The following is a 24,131-nucleotide window of genomic DNA, read 5'->3' as shown; positions in this document are numbered from 1 at the left end:
TCCTCTTCTTGCCCTTTTCTAGTTAAAGTTTTGAATCCTAAGGTTGAACATTCCACTCTGACACATCTCTAATAGGAAGTTTCCTTAGATCAAGCCTCATTTTCCCTTCTGTAACTTCTGCCTACTGCTCAACTGGATGCCATCTTGTTTCCTACTACTCTAGTTGCAGATGCAAATTCTTCTATATAAGTACAAAGTGAATAGATAAAAGCACTGAGGGACAAGAGAGAAGACCAAAAACAGTGAGCAGGTAGAGTGAGCCAGGGGAGACCATGACATCCACACTCAACACCTCAAAGGCCAGAATTCTTTCCCTCCCCTCATACTTCACATTTTATTGGTAAAAATAAGAGTTCCAATATCCTCTTTCCCCAGTGCTGGCTGGAATCCTATTCTTTAGCCACTTCTTTCTATGTTCACCAAACAAAAGAAGTTCATTTTCTTTTTTCTTTTTTTAGCTTTTTATTTTCAAAATACATGCACAAATAATTTCCAATATTCATCCATGTAAAACCTTGTGTTCCAAATTTTTTCCCTCCATTTTTCCACCCCTTCCTTAGACAGCAAATAATCTAATACATGTTAAACATATGCAATTCATTTATACAGATTTCAATAACTATTATGCTGTATTAAAACAATCAATCAAAAAGGGAGAAATGAGAAAGAAAACAAAATGCAAACAACAATAACAAAAAGGTGAAAATGCTATGTTGTGGTCCACACTCAGTTCCCACAGTCCTCTCTCTCTGGGTACAAGACCATTGGAACTGGTCTGAATTGTCTCATTGTTGAAAGAGCCACATCCATCAGAGCTGATCATCACATAACTTTCTTGTTGTTCTATACAATGATTTCCTGGTTCTGCTCATTTCACTCAGCATCAGTTTCTGTAAGTCTCTCCAGGCCTCTCTGATATCATCCTGCCTATTGTTTCTTACAGAAGAATATTTCATAACATTTCATATATCATGATTTATTCAGCCATTCTCCAATTGATGGACATCCATTAAGTTTCCAGTTTCTTGCCACTACAAAAAGGTCTGCCACAAACATTTTGCACACGTGAATCCTTTTCCCTCTTTTATAATCTCTTTGGGATACAGGCCCAGTATCCATCACTTCTGGATGGAAGGGTATACAAAATTTGATAGCCCTTTGGGCATAATTCCAAATTGCTCTGTAGAATGGTTCCTTCTGTTCACAACTCCAGCAACAATGTATTAGTGTCCTGATTTTCCCATATTCCCTCCAACATTCATCACTATCTTTTCCTGTCATCTTAGCCAATCTCAGAGGTGTGTAGTAGTACCTCAGAGTTGTCTTAATTTGTATTTCTCTGATGTAGAACATTTTTTCATATGACTAGAAATGGTTGTAATTTTTTCATCTAAAAATTCTCTGTTCATATCCTTTGATCATTTATCAACTGGGGAATGACTTTAAGGAAATTCATTTTCCTGGTTCATCTAATGACATGGAGCAAACAAAGAAGGCTTGAGATATCACTGGAAAAGTATATACTTCTTAAGTCATGTAAAAGAGTGAACATGAAGCATTCTCTCATTTTCAAATTATTTTCCATATGGAAGGGGAGGCACAATGCATATTGATATCACTGTTCAATAGTATTATCATCTTAGGGCAGATTTGCACTGGGAAGTACCAGAGAGCTGCCAGCCACTGGATTAAATTTATAGATAGCCGTTTGTGGAATTTGTAAATGACAAGGCTGGGAGGGAGAGATGCTTCCCTCAATTCAGTGCTCTTTTAAGAACCAGAATTCTTGCCATCAGTCAATCCTGAGCATGTGTAATAAGTGTCTCCTGAAATCTAAATGAGGGACCACAGGTGTTATTGCCTGAACTTTCCCCGTTTGTAGTACTCGGTTCTAGGGAGAAATACAGAGACATTTCACTATCCTGAATCTCAATTTCCTCATTTGTAAAATGCAGGTCCCCAATGGTTGCATGAGTGTGAAATTGGGGGCCAAATCACATGAGACTTAATTGGAAGCATTGGAGAAGAGATAACTTGGGAGTGGGGGGGGAAGATGGGGGACATGGTAATGTCTTCGAATATTTCAAGGACTATGATATGGAGGAGGGATTACTTTGTTCTGCCTGACTCTACAAGGCAGAACCAAGAGCCAAGGATGAAAGTCACAAAAGGTGTGAATGAAATGAGCATCTGGTAAGCACCTACTTTGTGCCAAGCAATGTGTCAAGCTCTTTATTTTTGATTCTCACAACAACCCTATGAGGTAAGTGCTATTATTATCTCAATTATTTACAATTGGGGAAACTAAGGCTGAGAAAGGGTAAGTCATTTACCCAAGGTCACACAGCTATTTGATGTTTGAGGCAAGGTTTGAAAGATCTTCTTGACTCAACTGTGCCATTTAGCTATCTCAAATATTTCAACTTGATATCAAGAAAAGTCTCCTAACAATTAGAATCATCCCAATGTGTAATGAGATGCTTTCTGAAGGATCAAAATTTATATTATCTATCATACCTGGAACAAGTGGCATAAAACACTGTAGGGGCTGAAAATGGGCGCAAATGAAGAAGATCACTTAAGGCATGGCCTGTCCTATAGCTTTCTGTTTTGATGAATTATTGTTGCCAATTGGATGTTAAGCTCAGTTGCTTCCACACTGTTGAAGACATGAAAGCTCTATCAAAACCCTTTAAATTTCACTGCCCTGGAGAAAAGCCTCAGTTGCCTTACCCCAGTTGTAGCTCTGGGAAGTAGAAGGTTCCCCAACATTGGAGTTTTTTAAACAGATTTTGTGAAGTTTTCTTCCAGTCCTAAATTGAATCTTTTGACCTTATAAAGAGTCAAAATGGACTGGGGACACCAGAGTACAGTGAAAGAAGGGAGACATCAGGGTGGATGTTTTAGAATAGATCGTTAGCTGGAGAGTGGTCAGAGATTGAATTGTGAATACCCACGCCAGGATCTAGGTACTAGATGGAGTAGTAGATAGTCCCTTCATGTCCATGATTTATCTCCTGTGATATCATTATAGCTCTGCAGAGAGGACAAGTCTGTTCTTCCCTGCAGGCTACACAGTCAAGAAAGAATAGACCCAAATTAAGTTTAAAAATCTACCAAATGCCAACTGTGTGGGAGTTTTCAGTCTACCAAGTGACATCATTTTCTTAACCCTGATAATATAGAATTACAACTTCAGAAATGAAAGGGTCCCAGAAATCTCCTGATTTGTCATTTTTACAGATGAAGAAACTGAGGCCCCAAAGGGTAAAGGTCATCCAGCTCCTCTGGCTCTAAATTATATCATTGGGGAAAAGTGCAGGACTTGAAGAGCCAGATTTAATATCCTGGAAGCTGAATTCAAATTCAGATTTTGCCACTTACTATCTATGTAATCTTGGCACTTAATCCCTCCTTAGGACTCAAGAAAACACAGTTCACAATGATAGACATTCTTTAAGAACAATAATAATGTCAATCAGTTAATCAACCAACAAAATAAGTATTTATTATATAAGGCACAATGCTAAATACTAAAGATACAGAGAAATAAATTAAATAATCTCTGAACTCAAGGATCTTGCTGTCTACTGGGGGAAGAGAAGGCATTAATATTTAAATATGTGCATGATATGAATAAATAAATGAAAAAATATTGCAAAAATACATATTCAGAATATAAAAACAAAAAAAGTTAAATACAAGGTACTTTGGGAAGGATGGTACTGGCCGTTGAAAGGAACAGGAAAACTAGAAGTATGTGTTGAAGAAAGAGAGGGAGGAAGTATATGAGTCAAAGGGAGTATTTTAGGCAGGGGATACAGCCAAGGCAAAGGTTTGGCTGTGGGAGATGAATTCTGATACATAAGGAATAGTAAATAGAATTCCAGGGCTAGATTGTTCACTTTGGGGTAAGGACTAATATAAAAGAAAACTAGAGCTGGAGGAAGGATCCTGGCTGTGAAGAGTTTTAAATTTCCAATAGAGATATTTATATTAGATGCTAGAGGTACTAGAGAGCTCCTGGAGTATTTAGGAATTCACTTGGTCAAACCTGCATTTTAAGAAAATCCCCTGGGCAGCATTGTAGAGAATGGACTGGGAAGACCCGAGGCATTCTGGGAAATTGTTCCTAGACCATAATCAGTGAGAGCCTGAACTAGTCCCATATGGCTAATCAGAAATTAGGGGAAGATACTACTCCAGATAATATGTAACTCATCTGAAAGTCTAGAATTTTTAATAAACTAATGAGTTAATGATAATGAGCATCAGGAAATTTGCTTTTCTCTTCTTTCTTTCTTTCTTTTTTTTTTTTCCCTGAGGCTGGGGTTAAGTGACTTGCCCAGGGTCACACAGCTAGGAAGTGTTAAGTGTCTGAGACAGATTTGAACTCGGGTCCTCCTGAATTCAGGGCTGGTGCTCTATCCACTGCACCAACTAGCTGCCCCCCGAAATCTGCTTTTCAGTAGCCCTTTTCAAGAACACATCCAGTTTGTAAAGTAAAGTGCAGTAATAACACCCCTGCCTCACATATATAGCACCCCTCTGCTACCACTCCCCTAGCCAGACACAGATTTGCATCCCTAGAGCAGAGGTTGACTACTGATCACAAGCTGATTCTAGGAGACTGTGGTTTTTGTACTTTTATTAACAAGTCCCCAGTGGTGTGCTCTCCATCAACAATCAGCCAGCTATCCTCAGTAGCTTCTAGAAAAGGGCTTTAATGGCTAATACAGAAATAGTTTTTGCATGACTGCACATGTATAATCTAAATTTCCAGATGATTTACATATACCTTATCCTAATTTTTGATTGAGCATATGAGTCTAGTTCAGGCTCGCATTGATTTTCTAGAAACTCAAGTTTCTCCAATCTATCCTGCCAAGGTGATTTTCCTAAAAATGCAGCTTTGACCACGTGAATCCCTTTGCATTACTCCAGGTGCTCTTAATGAACTCTGGGATCCAATATGAATGCTTCTATTGAACATTTAAAAGTCTTCATGACCAAGCCCCTCTAATCTTTTTCTAAATGTTCTTTAAATCTTGCTTTCTCAAGGAAGGGATGAGGGCAGAAGGAAGGGAGAAAATATGAACTTAGATTAAAAAAAGTTATAAATTTTTGTTTATATGTAATTGAGAATAATGATAATTAAATATAAAAAACAAAGGTACTATAACATTTCAAAAAGGAAAGGGATTTACTGGGAATCTCACTGGGAAAGCGATAACAGTTTTTACAAGACATTGCCCCCAAACCTGGAGTACGGTTGCCCTTATTACACACACATACACACACACACACACACACACACACACACACACACACACACACACACACACTGTCCCTGGGGAGAGTGGACTCAAGCTTAAAGTCCAAACATGATGAGCTACATAAGTAGTGAAGATGTGGGTCAGAGAGTTACCTTACAGCTCCAGTCTCCTTCCAGGGAATACTTTTTAAAAATTTATTTGTATTTTTAATTATAGCTTTTTATTTACAAGATATATGCATGAGTAATTTTTCAGCATTGACAATTGCAAAACCTTTTGTTCCAATTTTTCCCCTCCTTCTCCCCACCATTATAGACCAATACATGCTAAATATATTAAATGAATACTTTTTAAAATAACTTTTTATTTACAAAGCATATGCATGGGTAATTTTTCCAACACTGACCCTTGCAAAACCTTGTGTTCCAACTTTTCCCCTCTTCGCCACCCCTTCCCCTAGATGGCAAGGAGTCCAATACATGTTAAATATGTTAAAATATATGTTAAATTAAATATATGTACACATGTTTATACAGTTATCTTGCTGTGCAAAAAAAATCGGATCTAGAAAGAAAAAACCCTGAGAACGAAAACAAAAAGGCAAGCAAGCAATAGCAGAAAGAGTGGAAATGCGATGCTGTGTTCCACCTTCTGTTCCCATGGTTCTCTCTCTGGGTGTAGATGGCTCTTTTCATCATTGAACAAGTGGAACTGGTTTGAATCATCTCATTGCTGAAGAGAGCCACTTCCGGGAATATTAACTAGTTCCCCTTTTGGGTGGACAGCTCCTATGGACTCTGACAGTCATTGCCTGGGTTGAGTCCATAGCCAGTACCTCTCCAAGGATCACTGGATGTCCCTGAAGCTGCCTCTGTCCTCGATGTCTCCCTCTAAGTGAGACCCCTTTGGATAGCTTCCTGCCATTTGGCCAGTGACTGCCATGTCACCATTTAGCTCTGGTTACCTCTGGGATCTAGGGCCTCAGGGATTTCTGATGGGACCATTGGGTTCTCTGCCTCAACAAGGTCAACTGACACTTTCCTCTTCAAATACTCACCCTCCTAATATCAGGGGGAAAATAGACTCAAAGAAATGCAAGCTGCTGTGCGCTCATAGCCGTTAGGTCCAGGTAGGAGAAGGGCAGGTGCCCTTCCCCCTAGCCTGGTCTCAGGGGGACAGTCCTGCCTCCTCCTGGAAACTGCCAAGGAAAAAGACAAAAGACAAAGGACGGGTCTTCCATCCTGTATGCTTACTCAGCAAGCTCTGAGTCATCATTTTTCTGGCTCAGAGGCCAATTAGAAGACGTTTCTTTATCCTATAATACCAACCCCTGAGTCATCCGTTTGGTTGTTTGGACCGAAACCAGGCAGGGAATATTCTGCATGCTGCAAGGACTGGCCTTCAGAGGCTATTCCACCCAAGGTGCAGATTACAAATGAACTTTTGACATATGTACACTCCATCTTATCTTCCCGGATCCTGGAGTACAACTTCTTAGGGACAGAGATTATATCTTATTTGCCTTCGCATCCCCTAGATACCTATATATCTACAATAGTGCCAGAGCAGTGGAAACAGATAATGTTCCCCAAATCATAGATCTAGAACCGGAAAATACCTCAGGTTCTCAAATGTGGGGATGATTCTTTTATCACTACTATGGCTCAAGGAAGGCTGCAGCTTCCCTCAGGGATCTAGGCGTGACCCTGGAGAGGTAGGGGAATCTCTTCAGTGTTTTTGACTTGACCTCCCATTCTGGCACGTTCCTACCCATAGTACCAGTGTGTGATGCCAGTGATTAATGCCTTAATTCAGTTTAACCAATTAACATCCATTAGCTTTTCCAAAGGAATATTTAATTCCAAGATATGGCAAAAAGGGCAAACATTTCTTCCCATCACATGAGTGTGGGGGGCGCATTCTCCCTTAGGGTGCCTCATTCTCTAGGGAAAATGGGCTCATTTTTCCTGTACAAAAATACAGAAAAGGAAACTGAGACCCGGAGGAATGAGTCAATTTGGAAATCTTTGGCTTTTCCACCATGTTTCCAATAACCTCATCACTGGGAAATCATCATTTTGCAAAAGCCAATCAGCCTTGGTCTGTACAGTTCATCAGTGCCCTCTGCCCCTCCAGTTAGAGGTGGGTGGAACTATAAAATCCTCAATCTCCTTTTAAGGAGGGGAACCAAGAAAGAAGTCTCCTCATTTCCCTCTGAGATGCATTCATTTTTGGATTCTTTTTCTACTTCTCTACCAAGTCCCCAATCCTTCCACACCCCAACAACCCACCTCCCACCCCTTTTCAGCTTTCTTTAACATTAAAGAAAATTATAAGCTCCTTGAGGGTAATTCCTGTCTTTCTTTTTCATGTTTATATCCCCAATGCTTAGCACAATGCCTGGTACATTGTAAATGCTAAATAAATGATTATCAGCTACTGAATTGACTTAATCAAGAACAAATGGACAGCTAGAGAGTGCAGTGGATAGAGTGCACCAGGCTTGGAATCAGGAAAACCTCAGTTCAAATCCAATCTCATATACTGAGTGGCTGTATGACTCTGGACAAGTCACTTAATGAAGTTTGCCTCAGTTTCCTCATCTGTAAAATGAGCTGGAGAAGAAAATGGCAAAGCTCAGAAAGCTCCAAATGGGAGTCAGACACAACTGAGTTACAACAAAATTTCACGCTGGCAGAAGGTAGATGTGAGATACAAACCCAGACCTCTGACCCCTATATCTGAGGTCATTCTACTCCCTTGATATTGCTTGGACAAGAACAGGGGAGCCCCAGAGAGGAAAGTGGGGAGAAGTTGAAGCAGCTGATGTAAGCCATGTAGCCTGTCCTTCCCGGCCCGGGGATGGCGCTGGTTGGGGAGAGGTCCCTTGCACTGAGGTCTTGGCTCCTAACCAGGGGACTGCAGTTTTCCTGCTCTGAATAATCCCATGGAGTTTGGGAGAGGGGAAGAACTCTGCCCTCTATCTTCAGCCGAGAGGAGAGGGGCGCAGAGGCGGGTGTGCTGCCCCCCAGATGCTCTGCCAGGCTTGCTGCGCCCACTTCTCCAAACGCCCCGTCCTTGCTGCTGACTCTGCATCACCTGCCCTGGGTGCTGTGAGGCCATCCCTCTCCCTCTCAGGCTGCATGTGCCTCCTCCATTTGGCCTGAAGGAGAGAATGCGGCTTTTTCTTTTGCCAGTGCAGGGATTTCTGGGGTGACTGCCAATGCTTTTATCTGCTTGTTTCATCTGCAAGCCAAGAGCTTTTGCTAGCTCCTTCAGCTTGAAACTTAAGGCAAGGGATGTAGGGTCCAGGTGCATCTGCCGGGGTTAGCTGGTGGGCCCTTCCCCGTGTTCCGCTCCCCATTCCTCCTCACCCCACCAACCAGCTCGGGCCCCCTTTCAGCTTTCTTATATTATATATATTATAAGCTCCTTGAGGGTAAGTGGCCTTTCATATTTATATCCCCATTGCATAGCATGATGTAAGTACATAGTAAGTGCTTAATAAATGATTATCAACTATTGAATTGACTTACTCAAGAACAAATGGACAACTAGGTGGTGCAATGGATAGCATGCTCCATATTGATGATATTCTTCCTTCTCACATTGGTGATAATCTTCCCTCTCCTTCCCCTCTCATTCCCCAAGCACATTCATTGTCACTTCCTGAGCAACACTTCCTCTAGTACCGATGAGACCTTTGCCTCCTTTATCTGAGGGTGTCAAAGTACCCCCCATCCACCGCCTCTCAAAACTGAGGGGATGCTGTGATCGCTCCATCCAATGTAGGAAATTGATGGACCCATCTACTCCGAGCCCCCAAGTGAGCAATATAGCCCAGTTCTAATCATGACAGTCCCTTACTTAAGGGAGGTGCTTTTTTTTTTTTTTATCACTGTTAATATAAAATACAGACTTCTTAGCCTGGCATTTAAAGCTTTTCAGAGCCTGATATCAGCCCATCTTTGTAGGTTCTTTCTTTTAATGCACTCTATATTCTGGTCAGTGACTCTCAAACTCACTATTCCATTTCCTTAAAGTTTAAAGCACTAAATAAATGCTATTGATGATTGATGATGATGATGTCTGGGTGGAAGGACACCAGCATCTGGCAGTTCAGGAAAGAATTGGTCAGACAATAGTGTCTAAACTGCCTCTCATAGAAAGAAATGAGGTAAGGCAAGCAGGGAAGGCACTTCAGGCATGAGGCACAGCCAGTGCAAAAGCCTAGAGGTAGAACTGTAATGTTTTTGGAGAAGGACAATTCTGCTTGATTGAAGAGTTTGGGAGGCAGAGAAGAGAGGGGAGCAGGCCTGAAAAAACTTTAAAAGCTAAACAGGTTTGTGTTTTAGTCTTAAGGCAGCAGAACATTAATTGAGTTGGGGAGTTAGATGGTCAGATTTGTGGTTAAGGAAAATCACTTCAGCAGAGGGACTGAAGGGGACAGAGACTTGAGGAAGAGAAGGCTACTTAGGAGATGGTTAGAACAGCCTTGTTGTGTGGTCCACCTTGTGTTCTCAAAAAGACTAATGGCATCACAGGCTAATGTCTTGATATTTTAGTGGATTCTATTTAAGTGAGGGAAAGTCATTAGTTTCCCTCTCTCCTCCAGGGACATTGGAATGGCAGGACAATGTCAAGATGACTAAATTAAGGCCTCTCATAGGCCTCGTTTTGTCGGAGGCAATACCCATTCAATGACTAAGGGTGAGGTAAGAATAATCTAGGTAAGAAGGGAAAAAGGCCTGTGGGAGCCAAGTGAGTGGAAGAAGGAGGTGGGGTAAGAGAACTGTGGAGGTAGAAATGGCAAGATTTGGCAACTGAGGAGATGTGTGAGCTGAGGGAAGGGGAAAATTCAGTCCAAGAAAATATCAAGATCAGGGGCCCAAGACACCGGAAGGATGGTGAGACTCTGACAGAAACAGGGAAGTCTGGAAGAGGGGAGGCTTTAGGGGGGAAAATGGTGACGTCAGTTTTAGAGCTATTGAGTGAAATCATTTCTGGGGCATCCAGTTTAAAATGTCCTATAGGCAACTTTCCCTATGGGAAAGGAGCCAGGACTGAAACTTGGGGCAGTGTGTGTGTGTGTGTGTGTGTGTGTGTGTGTGTGTGTGTGTGTGAGATATCTGCATAGAGATGATAGTTAACCTCATGGGAACTAATGAAGTTACAGAGACACAGAAAAGAGAGGCAGAGAGAAGCAGAGGAAGATAGAAGGAGAGAGAGAAGAAACATATACACAAAGAGAAAGAGAGAGAAAAGAGAAAGGAGAAGAGAAACAGAGGAGAGACAGACAAGAACAGAGAGAGAAGAGAGAGAAAGAGAGGAAAAGAAAGAAAGGAAAGAAAGGAAGGAAGAAAGAAACAAAGAAAGAAAGAAGGAAGGAAGGAAATGAGGAAAGAAAGAATGAAGGAAAGAAAAGAAAAATGAAAGGAGAGAGGGACATAGAGAAGGAGAAAGAAAGAAAAGAGAAAGGAGAGGACTGAGATTGAGAGAGAGGAAGAGAAGGAGGAGAAGAAGAAAAAAGAATAGGAAGAAGAAGAAGAAGAAGAAGAAGAAGAAGAAGAAGAAGAAGAAGAAGAAGAAGAAGAAGAAGAAGAAGAAGAAGAAGAAGAAGAAGAAGAAGAAAAATATGAACAAGAAGAAAGGAAAGAAAGAAACAAGAAAGAAAGAAAGAAAGAAAGGAGGGAAGAAAGAAAGAAAAAAGAAAAACAAAGGAAGAAAAAGAAAAGAAAAAAAAGAAAAGAAAGGAGAGGAAAGGGAAAAGAGGAGGTGGGGGAAGAGTGGGGCAAGAGAGAGAGAGTAAAAAAGAGATAAAGAGAAATGAGATGACCTGTGCTAGAACTTTGGGAAATCCTCACAGCCAGGGAGCATAATGCTAATTCAATTAGTGTCTTAGCCAAGTTCATTCAGGTAAATAGGGGCAGATTGGGGATTTCTGTGGCTCCTCATACAGACTGATCTCAGGGCAGTCTGAATCCCCTGGTTTCCTCAATGGCAGTGTCACATTCAAATTTCAGATGGAACCAGGAAAGGAAATCGGAGCTAGTCCAGAAGTCAGCCATGAGTCTGAGATGAGCACAGAGATAAGGAGGAAATCCTAGTTGAACAGGAGGAAGAAAGAGATTCAGTGAGATAAAAACAGAACCTGGGCCAAGCTGCCATGTTGGGGGAATCAGGATGCTAGGCTTCCATTGGAACTTTGGGATTTACAGAGTCTGAACCCTAAGGGCTTTGTCTAAAAGCACACAAATAGTGGCAAAGGTAGAATTTGAACTCAGATCCTCTGACTCCATAACCAGCTCTTTCCAGTGCCTCCAAACTATTTTAAGCACTATGTAGATTATTTTAAGAAGAAGACCTAGTTTCATTTCATGGGACTTCCTTACTCCTGAAAAAAACTGTTGAGGCATGAGTTTCTTTTATTTATCTTTCAATGATGAGTAATTTCATCAATGTGGGTGGGTATTTCCTGCCCTGATGCAAATGATGACTCTCTCCATGACTGAGCAGAGGGTCCTCACGAATTGCTGTGGTTGAAAATTTCATTGCCCTCGGATGAACTTGATAATGTGCCTTTTCAGACTAGAACTGGGCTGGGGTAACTGAGGCTCTGACCCAGATTTCCAAAATTTAGAGGGGGCATTTTTTATTTCCAAGGGGTTTTCCAGTTTGCCATCCTCATACCTCATGGCCCTCCCCCAATCCTGTGGCATGGTCTGTCATATTCAAAAGACAACTTCCCAGGATCCCTATGTGAGCCCACCCCTTCTCCCACCCAGAACCCAATGGACCAGACGCCACCATTGCTTTTTCACAGAATCCCAGAATGTTGACTTAAAAGGACCTTCAGGAGCTCTTTCATTTAATGGATGCTGGAAAAGGAATCCCCATGATAACATACTTTATGAATATGCACCGGATCTTTCTTTGAAGACCTCCCATAAGGGGGAAGCCATCCATCACTTCCTGGGGCAGCCCATTCTAGTTGAGACAGTGGTCATTTGGAAGTTTTTCCTGAAGTGAAACCTCAATTTCCCTCTTTGAGCATCCTCCATTGCTCCTAGTTCCACCCTCTGGAACCCAATGGAGCAATGTCTTCTTTATGATGGCCCTTCGGAGTCTTCTATTCTCCAGGGAAAACCTTCTCAGTTCCTTCAGATCCTCATGCCTGAAAGAACCCAATCTAAGAGACTGATTAGGAGAAATGGTCCCTGGAGGGGATGATGGTCAGAGGTTGCCCCGAGATTTAAATGCCAAATGGAGGAGTTTCCAAGCTCTGCTTTGGTAGAACTAATTAAAGCTTAGTTTCCTCCCACAGAACCTTTAGGACCCTCGGGTCTTCTTCATTCTACAGCATTAATGCTGGCTGTCTTTTGGCTAAGAGAATTTCCTTTATTTATTTTTAATCATAGCCAATTAAGGCTCTAATGAAAGTAGCCCTGGGTTCTGCTGAGCCCTGCAGAGAGAGAGAAGAGAGGGCTTATGACCTCTGCCAGCCAGGACTGACATTCAGCTTGGCATCCAGGAACACTCAGGCTGGCCTGCCCCATCCACCTGACCCCTGCTCCAGGCCCTCCCTTGGCTGTGGCTGCAGGAGCTGTGTGTGGACAGAAAGACCTCCTGGGGGGCGGTGTTAGGAAATCCGAGAAGGCTCCCAGAATTCAGAGTCCTTGGCTGCCCGTAGCCTGACTCTCCTCCCCCCCTTTCAATCTCCTACCAGCTCTCCTGCTCCAATCTGAGGGTGCGGCTGGCAAATGAGTCCCATGACATATTTGTCCAGTTATGGGGCACCTGCTCAACTCGGTCCTGAGTAATTTCTCAGAAGGGAACATCCCATGTGGGAGACCCCTCTGCCGTCCCTGTTGCCTCTGTGTGTGTGTTTGTGTGAGAGTGTGTGTGTGTGTTATGTGTGATTGTGTGTGTGTGTGTGTGTGTGTGTGTGTGTGTGTGTGTGTGTGTGTAGGGGGCAAATCAGCCTGGTACCAGCAGCTCCAGGGATCAGAGCCTTCCTGGAAACCCCTTGCTTAATCTCCTGGCTGGTAACAGCCCTTGGTGAGAGAAGCAGGCAGGAGGTGAGCACAGGGAAGGGAGCAAGCGTGGAAGAGGTGACTTCATCCCCCCCTCTTGGCTAAAACTGCTGATTTTCTTGGACTCCTAACCCCCACCTTCTGTTCCCTTCCCTTTTGCCTCCTTCAAGTGGGGAGGGCAGGGAAAGCCTCCAGCTATCCCATCTTCACTCAGGACTTGTGGGAAGGCCATGGGAGGAGGCCAGAATTTTAAGGCAAGGGTAGATTCTCATTGGCTTCAAGTAGTAGTCTCAGAGCTGGGGTGAATCTGAAGGCCATGTTATTGAACTTGAACCTGGGAAAGTTCATCGTCCCGAGCAAATGGACAGTACAGCTTCTACTTGTATACATCTGGTAATGGGGAGCTCACTATCTCTTGGGGCAGCCCATTCTACTCTTCAGCAAATTTAAATGTTAGGGAATTTTTCTCTACGTGGACCATATAAAGGACATCATGGAACCAGGGAAAGAACTTTTCATCATCTGAAATCAGAGGACCCAGGTTCGGATTCTGACAAAGCATTTGAGCAAATTTCAACCCCCTACACCTGAGTTTACTTGGAAATTAGACTCAATGACCTCTTAGGATTTTTTTGTTTTGTTGTGTTTTTTGGCTCTAACAATTTTAAATACAAAAAAAAGGCCTAGTTTGAGGTTAGTATCTGGCACTTTAGGGAAAAGCCTATAAATGAATCTCATTAATTCAGAATATACTTTATTGATTGATTAATTGATTTTATGAATATGCACTGGATCTTTCTTTGTTTATTTTTCAGGCAATGGAGTTAAGTGACTTGCCCAGGATCACACAATAAGCCTCCGAGGTTGGATTTACACTCAGATTTTCCCCACTCCAGGGCCATTGGTTCACCTAGGTGTCCATGACTTCATTTATTTATTAAATAAAACTTTATTCCCAAATAATTTCATTTTTCAGGAAATGGGCCCAGAGGAGACCTATGCCCTGGCCAGTCACATAGTGAGTTAGTAGCAGAGGCAGGGATTAAACCCAAGTCTCCTGACCTGCAGTCCAATGTGCTTTCCTCTATATCACGCATCTGACTCCCTTTTGCCAACTTTGAAGTCACTAAGTCCAAGCAGAGAAAAGAGTGGGTACTTGACCTCTCTGGAAAATGGTCCTTTCTTTCCACTATTTCACACCCTTATCTTTTATCCTGCCAATTGCAAATCTCCTAATTATTTTCTCTCCTTCAAGTTTCTACTTTCTCCAAGCCACCTTCCACACAGCTAATAAAATGATCCTCAAAGATACAGTACCACTTAGTTTCCTCTTATTTAATATTTTTTAAAAAATATTTTATTCCTCCCCCCAATTAAATGTGGAAATAATTTGAAGGCTTTTTTTTTTTTTTTTAAATTTTGAAGTCCAAATTCTGTCCTTATTCTCCTTCCCTCCCTATTCCCTAAGCCAGTAAACAATCATATGGTTATACATGTACAATAGAACATATTTACATATTAGTCATTTTGTAGAAGAAAACTCAAACTAAAAAAAAAAAAAAGAAAGAAGGAAAGTGAAAAATAGTATGACTTGTTCTGTATTTAAATATCATCAGATCTTTCTCTGGAGGCGGATAGCATTTTTTATCATGAATCCTTTGGGATAGTCTTGAATCACTGTGTGGCTGAGAATAGCTAAGTCATTCACCGTTCCTCATATACATTATTGCTATTATTGTACAATGTTCTCCTGGTCCTGCTCATTTCACTCTGCATCAGTTCATGAAAGTCTTTCCAGGCTTTTCTGAAATCAGCCTGCTCGTCATTTCTTATGGCACAGTAGTATGCTATAAAAATCATATACCATAACTTGTTCAATCATTCCCCAACTGATAGAATTCCCTCAATATCCAATTCTTAGTTGCCACACAAAGAGATGCTATACAAGATTATGGTATAACTATGTATGTATATATTGGATTTGACATATTTTAACATGTTTAACATATATTGCATTACTTGCCATCTAGGGGAGGAGGGGAGGAGGAAGGGGGGGAAATTTGGAACACAAAATTTGAAAATAAAAGGCTTTAATAAAAATTTTTAAAAAGAGAGAGATGCTATAAATAGTTTTGTACATATAGGTCTCCCCCTCTTTTTTGGTAATTTCTTGGGGATACAGTTATGGTCTTGCTATGCAGAGTTCACTTGCCCTTTGAATATAGCTCCCAAGTACTCTTCAAAATGGTTGGGTCACTTCATGACTTCACCAACAAATACATTAGCATCCCAGTTTTCTACATCCCCTCCCAGAAATTATTGGTTTTTTTTTCTGGCACAGTTGGCCCCATTCCTTCACATTTTTTTGATTAATTCCTTTGATAGTTTTGACCTTTTGTTCTTCCAGGTGTTTTATTTTTAGCTCTATAAAATAATTTCTTTTGGTAATTTGATTGGCATAGCATTGAATAAGTAGATTAATTTAAGTAGAATTGTAATTTTTAGTAAATTGGTTCAGCCCATCCATGAACAATTAATTTTTCCCGTTGTTTAGATTTGACTTTATTTGTGTGAGAAATATTTTATCATAGGTCCTGGTTTATCTTGGCAAATAGACTCCGAAGTATTTTAAACCATCTACAATTCTTTCGACTGGAATTTCTTTTTCTATCTATTGTCTCCGGGCTTTGTTGGTAATATACAGAAATGCTGATGATTATTGTGCGTTTACTTTATATCCTACAACTTTGTTAAGCTTGTTAATTATTTCAAATAGCTTTTTGGTGGATTCTCTAAGTATGCCATCATCTCACATCTCTAGAGAGTGATAGTTTTGTCTCCTCATTGCCTATTCTAATTCCTTCAATTTCTTTTTCTTCTCTTGTTGCTACAGCTAGCAATTCTAGTACGATATTAAAAAATAGTGGGGATAATGGGCATCTGTGTTTCACTCTGATCTTATAATTGGGAAGGCTTCTAGCTGATTTTCACTGCAGGAAATCTTTATTGATGAGTCCTTATTGATGATTTTAAATAGATACTGCTATTATGTTAAGGAAAATGCTATTGATTCCTCCGCTCTCCAGTGTTTTTAATAGGAATGGGAGCCGTACTTTGTCAAAAGCTTTTTCTACATCTATTGAGATAATCAGATTACTGATGGTTTTGTTACTGATGTGGCCGATTATGCTGATAGTGTTCCTACTATTGAAGCAGTCCTGCATTCCTGGCATAAACCCCACGTAGTCATAGTGCGTAATCCTGGTGATATTTTATTGTAATCTCCTCGCTAGTATTTAATTTTGATTTTTGCAATAATATTCATTAGGGAAATTGCTTTACAATTTTTTCCCTCTCTATTTTGGCTCTTTCTGGTTTAGGGATCAGCTCCATATTTGTGTCATAAAAGGCATTTGGTAAGACTCCTTCACCTATTTTTCCATACAGTTTATATAGTATGGCATTAATTGTTCTTTAAATGTTTGGTACACAATTAGGAATATATATATATATATATATATATATATATATATATATATATATATATATATATATATATATATATATATAAACATCATACCTCTACAAGGGATGGGTTACTGGATAGGGGGGAGAAGTAATTCTATTTGGAAACGATTTAGGGCATCTTTTCATGTGACTACAGATAGCGTAGATTTCTTTATCTTCAAACTGCGTGTTCATCTCCTTGGCCCGTTTGTCATTTGGGGAATGATTCCCATTCTCCTGCATTTGACAAAGCTCTCCATCCCCTCCCCCACGGGCCTGGACACACAGAAGGCCGTGACCTTAGAGGGCCCTCGCGGGTAGAGATGTCACCTAGAGAACAGTGCGACTTGTCCAGCTGGGAGAGCCGATCAATCACTGCAGAGATGAGGCGCCACAAAGTTGTCCGAGGCGAGGCTCAGACCCACGTTCCTCCGGCTTGGAGGCCTGCTCGCCTTTTCGCTCCACGGCAGGGGGTGGGGCCGGGGGTGGGAGAGTTCTCGGCCTCTCCCGGCTCCTGCCCGCCCGCCCGCGCGGACTAGGAGAGGTAAGGGAGCCCCAAACCAGAGATTTTCCTCGCAGGGCCCGCCCCCTTCTCCGGGGCCGCCCGCGAATGGGCGGGGACAGCCCTCCCGGCTGCGGCGGCCGCCTCCGGCCCGGGCCCCCCAGTGCGCGCCTTGGCCCGGGTTCCCCGGTGCTTCCGCACCCCCAGGGTGAGTACGGTCCGGGCTGAGCGCTGCCTCCTCCTGCGCGGCGGAGCCCGAAGACGAGCGCATCCTGTGGGGGGAGAGGCGCCTGGAGCGGTGTGGGGGGAGGCAGGAAGTGGGGGGGGAGCCCTGCGCTGACTTGTGGCCCTCCCGATTTCCCTCCTCCCCGCGCGTTTGCAGAACGAAATTGCGCCGGGAGACTCTGCACCTGTTGTGCCCAGGAGCTGGCGCACTGCGCCACAGGCGTGCGGGCGTCCTCGGACCGACCTCGCCCCGGGGCGGGCTCAGAGCCCGGGGGGGGGGAGTAGCCCCCCCCAGGCACGGCGGGAGTGAGGGCGGGGCGCGTTTCCAGAGCTGCCCGGGGCCCAGCCTCCGCACCGCGAGTCCCGTTATCCTGGAAATGGAAGCGCCGGGCTCCCCTCTCCGGGACATCCCGGCCGTTCTCTGATGCCTTCCGTGAAATTCGCGTCAGTCAGTGCGCCCAGGCTGGGGTCGGAGACCCTCCGCGAGAGGCTCTCAGCTCTGAACTGAAGGGGGGAGGGGAGCAGGGGGCAGTCACGTGGAGAGGGGGGCGGCGGGGACAGTGCTCTCCATTCGTGCCCCCGTCCCTTTCCCCCGGGGCCCGGGACTGAAGAAACCTCTCCCCTCCCCCACCGCACTGAATCAGCAGAATCTTCGCTTTAAGCTTTGAAATTTCCCGAAACCCGCCGGGCCTGGCACCGGGCTGACGGTCCTCGCCGCAGGGCTGCAGTCTGCCGCGTCCCGCTGTCCCCTCGCCCGCTCCCCCGCCGAAGGCTTTATTTATGGGCTGACTGCTCGGGTGGGCGGGGGCGGCTCCCAGTGGCACGCGAGCCTCCGCACTCCCGGGATTAAAACGCTCCCGGCAGGTCTGGAGACCCGGCCTGTCCTGCCCCCCGGCTGCCTCCTGCCAACCGGCTTCGCTTCCTTCCTGTGGCGCGAACCTGGGCCGCAGAGTAGCGCGCTTCGGTGGAGGTGAAACGGGCCTCCCATTGGCGGGGACCGAGGGGCCGCCCCGGGGCTTCTGCCAATCCAATCGCATCTACATTTATTGACCGCCTACTGTATACCGACACACACAAAAACCACCTTGATGCCACAGAGGAACTCACGTTTTGTGGAGCCAAATTCAAATCGTTGCCAAGCCGTTTAGTGCTAGCTTGACCTTGGAGCCACTCGCTTAACCTCCAAGCAGCTCAGTTTCCTCATGGGCAAAATGAAGGTTCTGGAACAGACGACCTTCAAAGTCCCTTCCCGCTGGAAATCTGTGATCCTGAGGGATCTAAAGGATTTACTGGCTTCCCCAAGGTTGTAGAGTGTTCAAAGTCAGGCCCTTCCCTCCAAAAAGCACTTCCCAGGCTGTGAGGAATCGGAGCGGCCATAAAGTCCAGTCTCTTCGTCATAGAGATCGTTTTGTCTTTCGTTCTACAAGGACCATGACGTCAGGGACGTGACGCCATGACGTGTAGATGAGGCCGGAGGCTCAGGGGTCACCTAGCTGCCTGTGGTAGAATTTGAACCCAGGTCCTCAGTCTCAGTCAACCAACTTTCCAAGACTTTAGATACCAGAGCTTCCCTTTGGCCCCGCCCTCTGAATTCAGGGTTCTCCCCCTCCCCCATGGCTAGCATCTCCCTGGTGTTGTCTATTTCTGTAATTCTTGCACCCAGCATGGATAGCCACGCGCCCATCTGTCCGTGCATGTGTGAGTATGCAGCCTGGGGTTCTCTGGTCCGCGGAACTCCATCAGTGCAGACCTTTGGATCATCGACCTCGGGGGCCAGTGGTGATCTAGAGCAGCCTTTCCTTTTTGTGATGGAGGAAACCGAGTACCCGGCAGGGCCTTTTTCAAGGCCCCACGGGCGTCAGTAGCAGGTTTTTGAACCCAGGTCTTCTGATAACAGAACCCTTCCTCCTTTACCTGTACCAAGCTGCCTCCATGAGCAACTGCTATTTTTTAAAATTCTAATTAATTATTTTATAATATTCATTTTAAAATGTTAAGTTCCAAATTCTCCCTCACCCATAGAGAAGACAGACAATATGATATCCACTACACAGATAATGGCGACGATTCTGCAACTCTCTGTCTCTCTGTCTCTCTCTGTCTCCCTCTGTCTCTCTCTCTCTGTCTCTCTGTGTATCTTTGTCTCTGTCTCTTTCTCTCTGTCTCTCTCTGTCTCTGTCTCCCTCTGTCTCTCTCTCTTTAACATGGTAGGAGTTTAACATCCATTGCTTTAATTGAATTGAATGCCTGGCAGGGCTCGTATAATTTTCTGCTTTGCTGTTGGCAGCTGAAGCTCCATTTTCCACCATTTTAAGTGCCCCCCTGGCAGTCAGCCGGGGGTGAAGTGTCCTCTACCAGGGTAAAGGCTGCTGCGGCTTCGAGAGCCCCATCAGTCACTGAATGGGTGCCCAGATGCCTCTGCAGAGTTGGGGGGGGGGGAGGAGAGCTGCAGTGTTAGCACATGGAAGGATGCCACCTTGTGGCTCGGGGCCTTCTCAGGTCCTAGAACTAGTTAGGGCTTAAGGTCTCCTCCTGAGTGTGTGGAGGAGGGGAAGGTGATGGGTCTGGTGGACCACCCCAGAGCATCATCTGTAATAGTTGCCCATGAAGACATATTCTAGCCATCCCAGAAACTATTATTGGCACTCTCTCTTTTTGTCTTTCAATTTCCAGGGCCTAGAATGTGCACATTGAATTAAATTTAAAATCTTAAGGTGTAGGTCAGGACACCGTGATTCATTTACGGTCACACATTTTAACGTGTTTGTCCAGGCTGGGACAGGATTTGAACTCTAACCATGAACCCAAGGCCGACATTCTAGTGTTTCCGATTTTTTGGTTGCACGATTTTTTTCAATAACAACAACAACAACAAAGCCCCCCCTCAGAGATTTGTTCAGGCATTTCCCTCACGTCTAATTCTTTGTGACCCCATTTGGGGTTTTCCTGGCAGAGATCCTGGGTTGGTTTGTCATTTCCTTCTGCAGCTCATTTTATAGATGAGAAAACTGAGACAAAGAGGGTTAAGGTCACACCACTAGTGTCTGAATTCGGATTTGTTCTCAGGAAAATGCCTTTCTGGTGCTCTCTGCACTATGGCACCCCCTAGCTGCCATACTATTCCTAATATTCTGTAATTACTCTTTAAAGTTCTACTGAATTTTTATTTTTTATATTTCTTTTTTAAAATGAAAACTTTGTATTTTCAAAATCTATGCATGGATAAATTTCATTTATTTATTAAAGCTTTTTATTTTTCAAAACAGTGGCAGTAGGTGGCGTCGTGGATAGAGCACGTAGGTTCAAATCTGGCCTCAGACACTTCGCACTTCCTAGCTATGTGACCTTGGGCAAGTCCCTTAACTCCAACTGCCTCAGCAAAAAACAAAACAAAAACAAAAAACAGTGGACAATTCTTCCACATTAGCCCTTGCAAAACTCTGTGTTCCAATCTCCCTCCTTACCCCATGCCCTCCCCTAGTTGGCAAGTAGTCCAATATATGTTAATACAATGGTAGAACTATTGCATGGATAATTTTCAACATTCACCCTTACAGAATCTTGTGTTCTAAATTTTTCCCCTCCCTCTTCCCTAGATGGCACATAATCCAATATATGTTAAACACATGCTTTTTTTCCCCTCTCTCTTTCTCTCTCTCTATATTTATATCTATATCTATATATACATATATATCTATATTTCTATATATATTTCCACAAATATCACAAGTAAAGAGAGAAAGAAAACAATTCCACTGAATTTTTAGCAGGAGTTTGGGAACCGCCAGTTGGGGACCACCATGTTGCTTCTTGTTGGAATCTCTTAGGGTAGATTTAAATCTGAAAGGGGTTTTTGAGCTCATGTAGTCTTCCCCTCATTGTATAGATGACTAAATCAAGAATCCTGAGGGAGGGAAGGAAAGGACTAACATCAGTAGTTAGAAGCTCACTTCTTACATCTTCCACCTCCAAACTCGCAACTTATTCCACAGATTCAGGCTTGTTATATTTCTAATTCAATGGAGCAAACATTTGTTAGTTCAGCACCTGTTCTGTGCTGAGAGAGACACATCGGGACATATGTTATAGACTCAAATCCTGCTTCTCAGCACCACGGGGGAATTATTTAACTTGTCTCTGCCTGAGCCACTCCCTAGGACTTGAAACCTAGAACTGATGCTTCTCTGCTTGGGGAGAGGGAGCTCCTGATACAGCCCCCTGCCAAAAGTCCAAGGTGCTGTGAGGGTCGGGGTATATAGAGACAAAGAGGCCTTGGTCCTCGGGTGTCTACTGGGGCCAGATGTGCATAGATACAAAGTATTTTTAGAGCTTCTGTACAGACAAAAATAATGCACCTAAGAGAAGAAAGTTGATAGGGAAAATTCTTTTATATCATATTTCTTTGATGACAGTTTGGTTTCCAAGAGATAGAAAAATAAATACACACACGTGTGTGTATTTATTTTTTAAGAAGTATTTTAAGGAGAGATAGTGAGAGCTGATAACTGAGGGGAAGAGGAGAAAGGAGGGAATCTGAAAGAGATCATTTTGGGAGGGGGCCAGTTGAGCTTTTAAAAGGAAGCTGAGGGGAGGAGAAGAGTGGGATGGAAGAGGGCATTCTAGGCTTGGGAAAGCTAGTTTACTAAAGCTTGAAGGTGGGGTTGGGAGGACCGAGTTTGCAGAACAAACAGGCTAGTTTATGGTTGTTTGTGTTTGACATTCAATATCTATTATCCTTTAAAGACCAAGATCACTTCCTGAAGATTTCTAATTCTCCCCACCCCTCCAAATTGAACCTAATCTTGTAAGGAGCAAGTGGAGTTTAAGCAAAGCATTGATCGAGGTGTACGTGGCTTTCTATACCTGTGGTCCACCCTCCATCTGCTGGACTCTGAGACAGGCCAGTTGGACTAGACTGGGGAACAGGGAAGGGGAGGAATGGGAAATAATGGAAAGGCAAATGGGAGCCAGTGACTGAGGACTTTAAATGCCAGCCTGGTGACTGTGTCATTCACAAGGAAATAGGGAGCTGCTGATGATATGGATCAAAGGAGGGACATGTCAGTCATATGTTTTAGGAATATCACTTTGGCAGCTGAGTAGAGAATTGGATTAGGGAGACTGGGATGGTAAAAGCTGGAAATTATGATGGTAAGGCAAGAAAAAGGTAAGGAACCAACCTGGTTCAGGTGTGTAAGTTTGTGGAGAGAGACAGAGACATACATAGAGAGAGAGACAGAATCAGAGACAGATAGACATACCCAGAGAGACAGAGACACTCAGAGACAGATATATCCAGAGAGACAGAGACAGACAGACATACACAGAGAGACAGAGACAGACTCAGAGACAGATAGATATACCCAGAGAAACAGAGACAGACTCAGAGACAGATAGACATACCCAGAGAGACAGAGACACTCAGAGACAGATATACCCAGAGAGACAGAGACAGACAGACATACACAGAGAGACAGAGACAGACTCAGAGACAGATAGATATACCCAGAGAAACAGAGACAGACTCAGAGACAGATAGACATACCCAGAGAGACAGAGACACTCAGAGACAGATATACCCAGAGAGACAGAGACAGACAGACATACACAGAGAGACAGAGACAGACTCAGAGACAGATAGATATACGCAGAGAAACAGAGACAGACTCAGAGACAGATAGACATACCCAGAGAGACAGAGACAGACAGACATACCCAGAGAGACAGAGACAGACAGTCATACACAGAGAGACAAAGACAGACTCAGAGACAGACATATCCACAGAGACAGACTGACACACAGAGAGACAGAGACAGAACTTAGAGACAGATAGATATGCCTAGAGAGACAAAGACAGACAGACATACACAGAGAGACAGAGAGAAAGGCAAGAATTTGTAGTGGTGGGGCAACTAGGTGGCCCAGTGGATAGAGCACAGCCCTGAAGTCAGGAGGACCTGAGTTCAAATCCGGTCTCAGACCATATTTCCTACCTAGGCAGGAATCACCTCAATTAAAAAAAAAAAAAAAAGAATTTGTAGTGGCAGGTTTGACAAAATCCCTATTTTCTATATATGTGAGTGCTTATACTTAATAAGCACTTACTATATGCCAAACACTGTGCTAAATGCTAGGTCTACAAAAAAGGGGCAGAAGCCAGCCCCTGCCTCAAGAAGCATGCCATCTGACAGAGGAGACAGCATGCAAACAAATGTGCAACACAAGCTAGAGACAGGATAAATGAGATAAGAGAGGAAAGTCACTGAAATGGAGAAGCTTTGGAAAAGGCTTTCTGGAGAAGGTGGCATTTTAGTTGGGATTTAAAGGAAGTCAAGGAGATCAGTAGGTGGAGAAGGGGAGGGTGGGAAGTGTTCCAAGCAACTGTTTGGAAATGGGAGTTTAAGGAAAGGAAAGAGGCAAAGATGGGTGACCCTAATGTGACGAACTTGGGTGACTGGAAGGATGAGAGTCCCTCAACAGGGATGTAGGATATGGGGATTTGGGGGGGGGGTATACTCTGTATGCTGATAATGGCACAAATATAACCCATATCAAAGTTCTTGCCTTCTCAAGGAGAGAGGAGGAGG

General features: G+C 43.6%; 1 protein-coding gene across 1 annotated transcript in view; it reads left to right on the top strand.

Annotated features, from left to right (window-relative positions):
* The first annotated feature begins 17,419 nt into the window (after positions 1 to 17,419).
* H6PD (hexose-6-phosphate dehydrogenase/glucose 1-dehydrogenase) overlaps positions 17,420 to 24,131 on the top strand; it is a 43,507-nt gene continuing 36,795 nt past the window's right edge. Inside the window, exon 1 of the mRNA XM_074306349.1 lies at positions 17,420 to 17,526. The gene's annotated coding sequence lies outside the window, so the exon portion shown is untranslated. The remainder of the gene's footprint in view (positions 17,527 to 24,131) is intronic.

This window comes from Sminthopsis crassicaudata, chromosome 3 (assembly GCF_048593235.1).
Source record: "Sminthopsis crassicaudata isolate SCR6 chromosome 3, ASM4859323v1, whole genome shotgun sequence".
Taxonomy (NCBI): Eukaryota; Metazoa; Chordata; class Mammalia; order Dasyuromorphia; family Dasyuridae; genus Sminthopsis; species Sminthopsis crassicaudata.
Note: the sequence above shows the minus strand (reverse complement) of the source record. Positions and strands in the feature narration are given on the sequence as shown.